The sequence below is a fragment of the Gossypium hirsutum genome, chromosome A01, assembly GCF_007990345.1.
Source record: "Gossypium hirsutum isolate 1008001.06 chromosome A01, Gossypium_hirsutum_v2.1, whole genome shotgun sequence".
NCBI classification, from domain to species: domain Eukaryota; kingdom Viridiplantae; phylum Streptophyta; class Magnoliopsida; order Malvales; family Malvaceae; genus Gossypium; species Gossypium hirsutum.
The window spans coordinates 112,257,694-112,267,625 of NC_053424.1; the positions used below are offsets into that span (position 1 = coordinate 112,257,694).

General features: G+C 32.5%; 1 non-coding gene across 1 annotated transcript; it reads right to left on the minus strand.

Annotated features, from left to right (window-relative positions):
* Positions 1 to 8,640: 8,640 nt before the first annotated feature.
* On the minus strand, positions 8,641 to 8,747 carry LOC121207704 (small nucleolar RNA R71). Its single transcript, XR_005902826.1, has one exon. It is a non-coding gene; the product is annotated as a small nucleolar RNA R71 (small nucleolar RNA).
* Between the last annotated feature and the right edge of the window lie 1,185 nt (positions 8,748 to 9,932).

A 9,932-nucleotide genomic window follows, 5' to 3' on the forward strand; every position in this document is an offset into this window, starting at 1 on the left:
AGAATAACCATATTCTTTATCTCATTCTAACATATAACCAAAAATATTTATCAATTAAATGAGATTATATCTATCATTACAAGACATTAACCACCTATAGACATATTTAAAACATAATTCTCTCATGCCATGTAACAAACATTTCAAAACAAATTTAAGACATAACAAAATCAATTATATACATATAACCGAAATCACCAACCAACTTATATGTACAAAATAAACATCACAAACATCATTCATTCATGTCACATATCATAATAACTAAAGTGGACTTATGCCATGATCAAACCAAAATCGAATTCGAACATTTAAATAAGCCATTTTCGCATGGCTTTTATACAAAACCAAAGTTCATCACATCAAAACACAATTCAGCCTATACATGCCATAATTTAAGTTCGATTATTTAAATACCAAAGCTGTAGATAGTTTGGTGAACTTTGCTGATGATCCCCGAGCTCATAACTTGCTTCAAAATCTATAAAACAGAGTAAACAAAAACATCCAGAGTAAGCTAACTTAGCTTAGTAAGCCTTAAGTAAATTAAACAATTAATGCATAATAACATCTCAATTACTAATCATTTCAATAAATAAATTAACTTATGCATTTGTAATCACATTTATTTCCAAAATTTTTATTCCATATATATGTGTATAGCATATACTTTCATAAGACAAATGTGATATCTCAAAATAGGGCCTAAATGGAATAGTGGTTGTGAAACCACAAATTTGAGATAGAAAAGTTTATTTCGATTAATTTTTATGATTTACCGGGTGATTAGATGCATGTGTTAGAGTATTGATAAGAAATTTTATAGATTGCATGTTTAATTTGCCTATTAGGGCTTATTTGCAGAAGTTGCTGTAACAGCCCGATTTAGGGCCTAAATGGAACGATGGTTTTAGAACCACGAATTAGAAGTCAAAAAATTTATTCCGATTAAGTTTTAAGTTTTATTTATTGATTAAAATATTGTGTAAAAATATCGTTAAGTAATTTTACTGATAAAGTGCTTAATTGGACTTTTAGGACTAAATTGCAAAAGTTGCAAAATATTTGTTCTAATTCATAAGTACTTGATTCAAATGGGGGTTTAAAGAGGAGGTCCTTAAATGTAAATTAGACCATTATATTTTGTTTGGACAAAAATAGGCATGAATAGGACAAAATTTTAAAAAAAGCCTTAAGGGCATTTTAGTCATTTGGTAATTAAAAGAAATAAAAAGGGAAAATAAAGCCAAAATTGACTCATCATTTTCATGGAGGCCGAAATTAGCATGGGGGAAGCCATGGCTAGGGTTTTCAAGCTTTCCAAGCTCAATAGTAAGTCCGTTCTAGCCCCGTTTTTCAAGTTCTTTACGATTTTGGAATCCCGGTAACTTGATTAAGCTTATTCTAGCAATAATTTAAGCTAAGGTTCATATTTGGAAAAATATCCATAGGTGAAATGTGTTTATTTTGATGTTTTAGGGTAGAATATGAAGGCAAAAATTATGTTAAACAACTTTTTCTAAGCGATTTTAAGCAAAAATGAGTAAAACGGGTTAATCGGTAAAAGTTGTTATTGTTCATAACTATGTGTTCGAGTGAGAATTGATGTTGTCATAGAAGGGAAAATGATAAGCATGTCATAATACATAAGAATAAGGGATGAAGTTTAATTCCCGAGCCTAGGGTTTAATTCCCGAGCCTAGGGGCAAAAGTGTAAATATGCAAAAGTTTAAGGGTAAAATTTTAATTTTTTCAAAGTTTGAGTTAAGAACTGTTTTGAATATTAAATTAATTAAATAAATAAAATATGATGTTTTAGATCCCGGAAAACGAGATTTGAATCTAGAATGGCAGAAAAATCGAAAATCGAGAAAGTTGGTAAAATGGCCGTTTTAGTATCGAGGTAAGTTCATATGTATAATAAGCATTAATTTATGCATGTTTCAATGTAAAATTGATATATCTACTATGATTGTCGAGGTGTTGAAAGTAAGTATAATTATGATGATTTAAATGTTCAATATTAATTCGAAATGGAAATGAGAAAGTATGTAAGTTTGTATGTAAATAATACATTATCTTTATTATGTTTTTGTATTTCAGCATATTTTATGTATTGTAGCTGATTTTTGAATCATAATTGACTATTGGAAGTATGGAATCAAGTATTAGAAAGAGAGAGAAATCCTGGTTGAACCTTCGGAAAGATTGGATGATACAAATGGTATGTAGCTAGGTCACATGTATGGTGCTGAGTGCACATCATGTGTACAAGAGAGCTACGAGACATTATGATGTAGCTAGGTCGCATGGGTGATACTATGTGTACACCATGTAGACAAGAGAGCTACGGGATATATGTAGCTAGGTTGCATGCGTGGTTCCAAGTGAAGGACACCATGTAGACAAGAGAGCTACGAGATAAACTGGCTAGGTCACATGGGTGGTACTAAGTGTTCACCATGTGTACAAGAGAGCCAAAATTATGTTTGCAATCGAGCTAGGTCACATGAGTGGTGCTAAGTGAAGGCCACTATGTGTACAAGAGAGATTCGATTTTAAAGGTGGGCTGTATGCGATACTATCGCGTATCTGTTATTATTTCGAAGCGTTCAACTGGGAAATGGATTAAATGAAATTGTGTATGACTTTGTGATGATAAGTGTAAGTATATACGTGTGTAACTTATGAGTAATATGCTCGATATGTGATTGGAAATTGGAAAGATTGTTATGGGAAAGTGATGAATACAATTGAAGTGTGAAAGATCAAAATTGACCAAAAATAGTTGCAGTGACGTGAATCTAAAAATTTACAAAAAATAGTAGAAATTGAATCAGAGATTGAATGAGATATAAAATTAGATCTTAATGAGTCTATTTTCATATAACAAAAACAGAGCAAGCAAATGAATTCTATATTATGAGATATTTAAATTTTTTAGAGACTGGTTCAAAATGACTATGTGATCCCCTGTTCTGACTTGGAAAAATCATTAAAAATTGTAAAAAAATAATTATTGGATATAATTTATATGCTTGAAATCCTTAATTAGTCTAGTTTCAAATGAAATAAATGAGAACATCCTTTGAATTCTGTACGAGGAGAAAATTGATTCGTAGTGAAGAGTGGTCAGAACAGTTGAACAGTGAAATAGGGGTAACTTCAATGAATAAACTGTACTAATTTGCTAGACCAAAAATTCTGAAAATTTTATGGTAAGAATATATGTGAATCTAGTTTCAAGTAAAACTAACAGTTTGTAATTTGGAGTTTTGTAGCTTCAGAAATAAATAATTTACTTTCTAGTACTTTGCTAGACAGCTTATTTTGAACCTGTTTATGATTGTAATAGTGAAAGTATGTGTGTTTGTGATGGTAATATTCCGGGAACATATTGTGACTTTGTTTAAAGTATGATAATGTATTGTTTATTAATATTTACATACTTACTTACTAATCTATAATGCTTACTCCCTTCCTTTCCTTTTCCTATAGTGTCGCAGATGTTAGCTCGAGTTGGAGGTCGCCGGAGGTTAAATCACACTATCAAACTATTGATCGATATATAAAGGTTTTAAAGTATTTTAAGTCTTTGGCATGTATGGAGACTCGTTTAATTGTTATTAAGTTGCTAGGAATTGGCTTAAAATACTGACCTATGTTATTTGAAGGTCTCTATTGTATAAAGTCATTTAATGTAGATAGTCTTGATTATGTTATTAATTAAATGATGCAATTTTGAATGTGCATGCTTGTCTATGTGTGTGGTTGAATTAAAGCATGATATGGGCCTTGTAAGCTCTTTTTAAGGGACAGCTTGAATGTGTTTGAAAAAGTTTTAAATTAGTGTAAAATTATGAATTGGTTTTTATACGATGATTAGTGATTAAGTCCGGTAATGCCTCGTACCCTGTTCCGGCGTCGAACACGGGTAAGGGGTGCTTCAACAAATTTTCTATGGCCGAATATACATGTATATAACATCAATATATTTTCAAATTTTGAAGCCACATTATCTTATATATTCGAATATGCATATATATTTAAAGAAATATATTCATCACTCAAAGTTTAACATTACATCCATATACAACTATAAGACAAAATATGTTTTTCATATTACCACATATACTACCTCAACCTCATGTATCCTTTTTCATCACATATCAAGAAATCAATTCACCTTATTTACGAATAGATAACCAACTATCACGTACCTGATCGTTTTAGCCTGTTTAACGTATTCAATTACCACATCAGCATAAAGTCTTCTAGGCATAAACTTATAATAATTCACCGGCATAAAGCCTGCTAGGCCTAAGCCTGTATCACACACCGGCACAAGGCCTGCTAGGCTCAAAGTCTGATTTTATACACCGGCAATAAACCTGCTAGGCATAAAGCCTGATTTAATTCACCAGCACAAGGCTTGCTAGGCTCAAAGCCCGAATGTCACTATTATAAAGTTGTCTCATAAACAATTCTTATATCGAAAATTCCAGATATTCCATATAGTTCATACTAACTTTCAAATGTTATAACTCAGTTGTAACAAATTTGTTAACAAAGCTCCCAAGCTTATTTACATTTGGCTTACATGAATATATATTCAAATAATTCAATTCAGCATATAGAACTCATATTTATTTAAAAGTAACGATGTTTAATTGCTTAAAGACTTACCTCGGATATCGACGAACGATGTAAATCGACTATTCGACTATTTTTGCTTTTCCCCGATCCAAGTCCGATTTCTTTTGTTCCTGATCTATACAATTTCATATTAATCTCATTCAAACACAAGTTCATTCAATTTAATCCAACAATACATAAATGGGAAAATTACTATTTTACCCCTAATATTTCATATTTTTACAAATTAGTCCTAATTGCATAAAACACAAAACAAGCATAATTTGCTCATACTATACTTAGGCCGAATACTCCTCATACCCAAACAAGTCCTCAATTTTCATTTATTTTTCATTTTAGTCTTTCAATTTATTATTTTTGCAATTTAGCCCTAATTACTCAAATTCATCAAAAATTCCAATACAAAACATATTAATCTAAAACATATCTTTCATAATTTATCATCAAACATCACAAAACACAAATATTCATTAATGACATAACTCAAAATATGCATCAAAATTAGAAATTCTAGCATGGGTCGGATAGTATTCGAAGCAACGATCTCAAAAACGTAAAAATTATCAAAAATCGAGCTAAACTCATACTTTAATCAAGCTTGAATACAATCGAAACCTAGCTTCTTTTTCTTTTTCTTTCTATTTTCATATTCGGTCAAAGAGAAAAGTATGAACCATGGCTTTTTAATTATGTTATATTATAACTTATATTATCATATTATTTAATTACTTATTTAACCTTTAATAAATAATATGAATTCTTTATAATGGTTGTCTACAACTGTCCAACACCAATATTATGGTCTATTTGCAACATAAAACCTCCATATTAAAAGAACAACAACAATTTGGCCCTTTTAAAATTAACCATCAAATTTTCATTTTACGTGATTAAGTTATTTTATTTAATCGGACACTCAAACGACAAAATTAAATCACGAAAATTTCACAAATATTAATTCACACATAATAAACACTAAAAGTAATTTTTAAATATTTTCTTACTCGGATTCGTGGTTCCGAAACTACTGTTCCGATTAGGGTCTAAATTGGACTGTCACATTATGTATAGATGGCATGATATGTGTACCAATTGGTATGTTTTGGGCTACTTATAATTGTATGAAAATGGTTCCAAATCGGTTGCTCAGTGTGCATGAGTGAAAGGTGGCAAATTGGCTTTTCAAATAGACTATTTTTGTCCACACGGACAGAGACATGGGCGTGTGTCTCAGCCGTGTACGACACACGGCTATGTCACACGGTTGTGTGTCCCCTAGGGTACCCTTTCCAATTAAGGTAGTATACCCTACAGTTTTGACACGGCCTAAACACATGGGCGTGTCTATTAACAGTATGTGGCACACAGGCTGGCACATGGGTGTGTGGTCAGCCGTGTAACCCAAGTCAGTAACCTCCTTAGTTTTCTTATGGCCATGGTACACGGGCATGTCTTCGGCCGTGTGGTACAAGTCAGTTTGTATGCCCTGTTTTCAAACAGCTTGTGACACGAGCGTGTCTGGTGGCCATGTGAGGCACATGGCTTGTTCACACGGGCGTGTGACCCTGATATTAAAGAAAATTTTTCTAAGTTTCTCAAAGTTTACAAATGTTATCGGTTTAATCCCAAACCTCTTCTAAGCATGTTTTGAGGTCTCGTAGACCCATGTAAGGGAAATTGTAAATGCTTTATATAGACTTTGATTATGATTAATTAAATGTATAAGAATGATATGTATTGATCGGTAATGCCTTATAACCCTATTCTGGTGACGGATACGGGTTAGGGGTGTTACATTTCACTAAGTGTAAATTCAAGATATTTTAATTTTTATCTAGGATCTAAAACACAAGTAACAAATAAGCAAATTCATCTTATCAATATCACCCTAATACTTATCGTACTTGTCTTTAATCTTCATGGCCATAACATTGAAATCAACATCAATATTTGACTGAGCATATTGTAAAAGAATATCAATTTCAGAAAGCTCGTGATAATTTGTAAAAGTAACATATTTTAATCCCATTCTTAATACATTTTTGAATGATTAATTATGTAAATGACTGAATTTGGTGCTCCTAATCCTTTAAATTCATGTTTCTATACTTAGGAGAGCATTTGGGAGCGAAATGAGTGAAAAACGAGCCAAAATCAAAAAAATAGAGTTGTTTCCAAGATCCACACGGCCTGGCCACACGCCCGTGTGAGCCAGCCCGTGTCGATACCACACCCTGCTCCCTAAATACGCGGAAAAACCTAATTTTTAGGCTTTTTAAGCATTCTAAAGTCCATAAATACCGATTAGAAGAAGATCTAAGGGGACACTCAGAGAAGATCGAAGAAAGCACTCGAAGAATGCCATCAGAATCAACTCGGAAGCGAATCTCCCTCAAGATCGAAAATCTCTATTTAATTTCTTTCAAAGTTTTATTGAGTTTCTTTATATCTTGTGGTTACTCTAAGTTTGAAATGTTTTCATTCATGATTATGAACTAAATTCCCTAGATATATAAAGAAGATGAAACCTATGATGAATCTTATTATTTGATTTATACTTTACGTGATAAATACTTGATTCTTGTTCTCAATTATGTATGTTTATTTCTTGTTTTAATATTTCTAAGATATTAATTCAAGTTTAATGTGCTTATTTCAGTGAAGCAAAAGTCCATGTTTAAGAGTAGATCTAGCTTAATTAAGTGGAATTACATGCAATCCTAGAAATACGACAACATAAATCTACCGAATTAGAGTCAAAAGTCAAATCTAATAGGGGAATTCATAGATTGAGTTAATGGGGCAATAGAGGTTTTCATTAGAAAAAGATTTCAATTAATCAACCTAGAGTCAGTTATTTTTACTCTCGAAAGTATATTAACATAATTTAGGGATTTCTACGGATCAAGACACAAGTGAATAAATAATTTAATTCAGATTTATAATAATAGGTGAAGTCTAGGTGGATTCTTTCATGGGTATTGTCTATCTCATTGGTTTTCTTCGATTATTTTCCTATTCCATTCTCTATTGCGTTCTTAGTTAGATTAGTTCTGTAATTTTAAATTAAAAACAGTCACTCCAATTTGTCGGCTAAATAATAGAAAAACGGTAATTACTCGTACTTTTAGTCCTCGTGGATACGATATTCCCTACTCACCATAGCTATACTATTGTTCGATAGGTGCGCTTGCCTTTGTCGTAATTATAGTTAGTTTAGTGACCATCAAGTTTTTGGTGCCGTTGTTGGGGACTAAAATATTAGGAATACTTAATTTTTATTAATTTAGCCATTTATTTTTATTGTATTTTATTTTTATTTTTATTTTTAGTTTAATTTTTGTTTTCTAATTTTTCTTTTATTTGCTTCTGGTAGGTTCCTTTAGTTTATTACTATAAGAAACCTGTTGGGGCCATTACTATTTGACGATGAAATTGAAAGTACAGCTCGTAGGAATCATAGAGAAGCAAGCCTGAGTCGATAGAGTATAATAGACGAGCAAAAGGATGTTATTATTACTGTGATGATGGGTGATAATCATAGTAATCAGTTACCTCCTACAGTTGCTGCGAATCCTGCAAATCCAAATCCTGCTCATTGTACTATGTACGATTATGCCAAGCTCATTCGAACTAGGCTGAATAGAGTATTGTGAGACCCACTATTGCTGCAAATAATTTTGAACTGAAGTCGAGCACTATTCAGATAGTAAAACAATTTGTTCAGTTCAATAGTTTGCAAGACGAAAATCCAAATACTCTTTTGGCTAATTTTCTGGAAGTCTTTGATACTTTTAAGGTAAATGGCATTTCTGACGACACCATTCGTCTACGGTTATTCCCTTTCTCGTTGAGGAACAAAGCTAAACAGTGGTTGAATTCTTTAAACAGTGGTTGAATTCTTTACCACGAGGTTCTATCATTACATGGGATCAAATGACTGATAAATTCCTACTGAAGTACTTCCCACCGGCTAAGACGGCCAAGTTGAGGAATGATATCTTTTCCTTCATTCAAATCGACTTAGAAACCTTATATGATGCATGGGAGAGGTATAAGGATTTATTGATAAGGTGCCCTCACCATGTGTTACCTTTATGGCTACAGGTTCAAACCTTCTACAACAATTTGAATCCCTCAACTAGACAGTTAATCGATGCAGTAGCCAGTGGTACTCTGAACAATAAAATACCTGAAGTGGCGTATGAGTTTATAGAGAAAATGACACCGAATAATTATCAGTGGCAAGTCATAAGGAAAAAGTCAATGAAAACAGTAGGTATTTTTAACTTAGATGCGGTCACCATGTTATCGAATCAAGTAGAACTTTTAAATAAGAAATTTGATGGTTTATGTGTTTCTACACAGGTACATCCGGTGATGCAGTGCAATACGAATGGAAGAGGAATAAATAATCCAGAATATTTACCCTACGGTCCTAGCACAGAAAACGAACAAATCAACTATATGGGTAATAATTCTAGGCCTCAAAATAATCCTTACAGTAACATCTATAATGAAGGTTGGAGAAACCATCCCAATTTCTCTTAGAGTGGTCAAGGAAATCAAAGAGCACAACCCCCTCCAAGCTTCCAACAACAACCTTACCAAAAAGAGAAAAAGTCAAACCTTAAGGAGATGTTGACGAATTTTATCTTAATGTCAGAAACCTGCTTTCAAAACACTGAAGCAGCACTTAAAAATCAGCAAGGGTCAATTCAAGGGCTCGAGAACCAAATGGGTCAGCTTGGTAAGCTAATGTCAAAAAGACCACAAAGTAGCTTGCCTAGTAACACTGAAACTAACCCAAGAGAGCAGCTTCATGCAAATACTGTTTGAGATGAAGAAGGGTTAGTTGAATCTGAATCAGAACCAAGGCAAGAAAGTGTGGTAAGTAACGGTAAGGTTGAGGTAAACCAGAATAAGCAAAAATCAGTTGGTAAAGAATATAAACCTCAAGTGTCATATCCTAACGCGACAAAGAAATATCACACGAATGAACAATTTGGTAAATTTCTTAAACTTCTAAAAGAATTACATATTAACTTATCGTTTACTGAAGCTCTTTTGCAGATGCCCAACTTCGTTAAATTTTTAAAGGAGCTTTTTGCGAACAAGATGAAGTCAGATGATTCATCGCATGTGGAGCTAAATGCAGTTTGCTTAGCCATTGTGCAAAATAAACTACCCAACAAATTGAAAGATTTAGGAAGTTTTACTATTCCTTGTTTAATTAGTAGTTTGAATATTAATAATAATTTGGTTGATTTAGCATG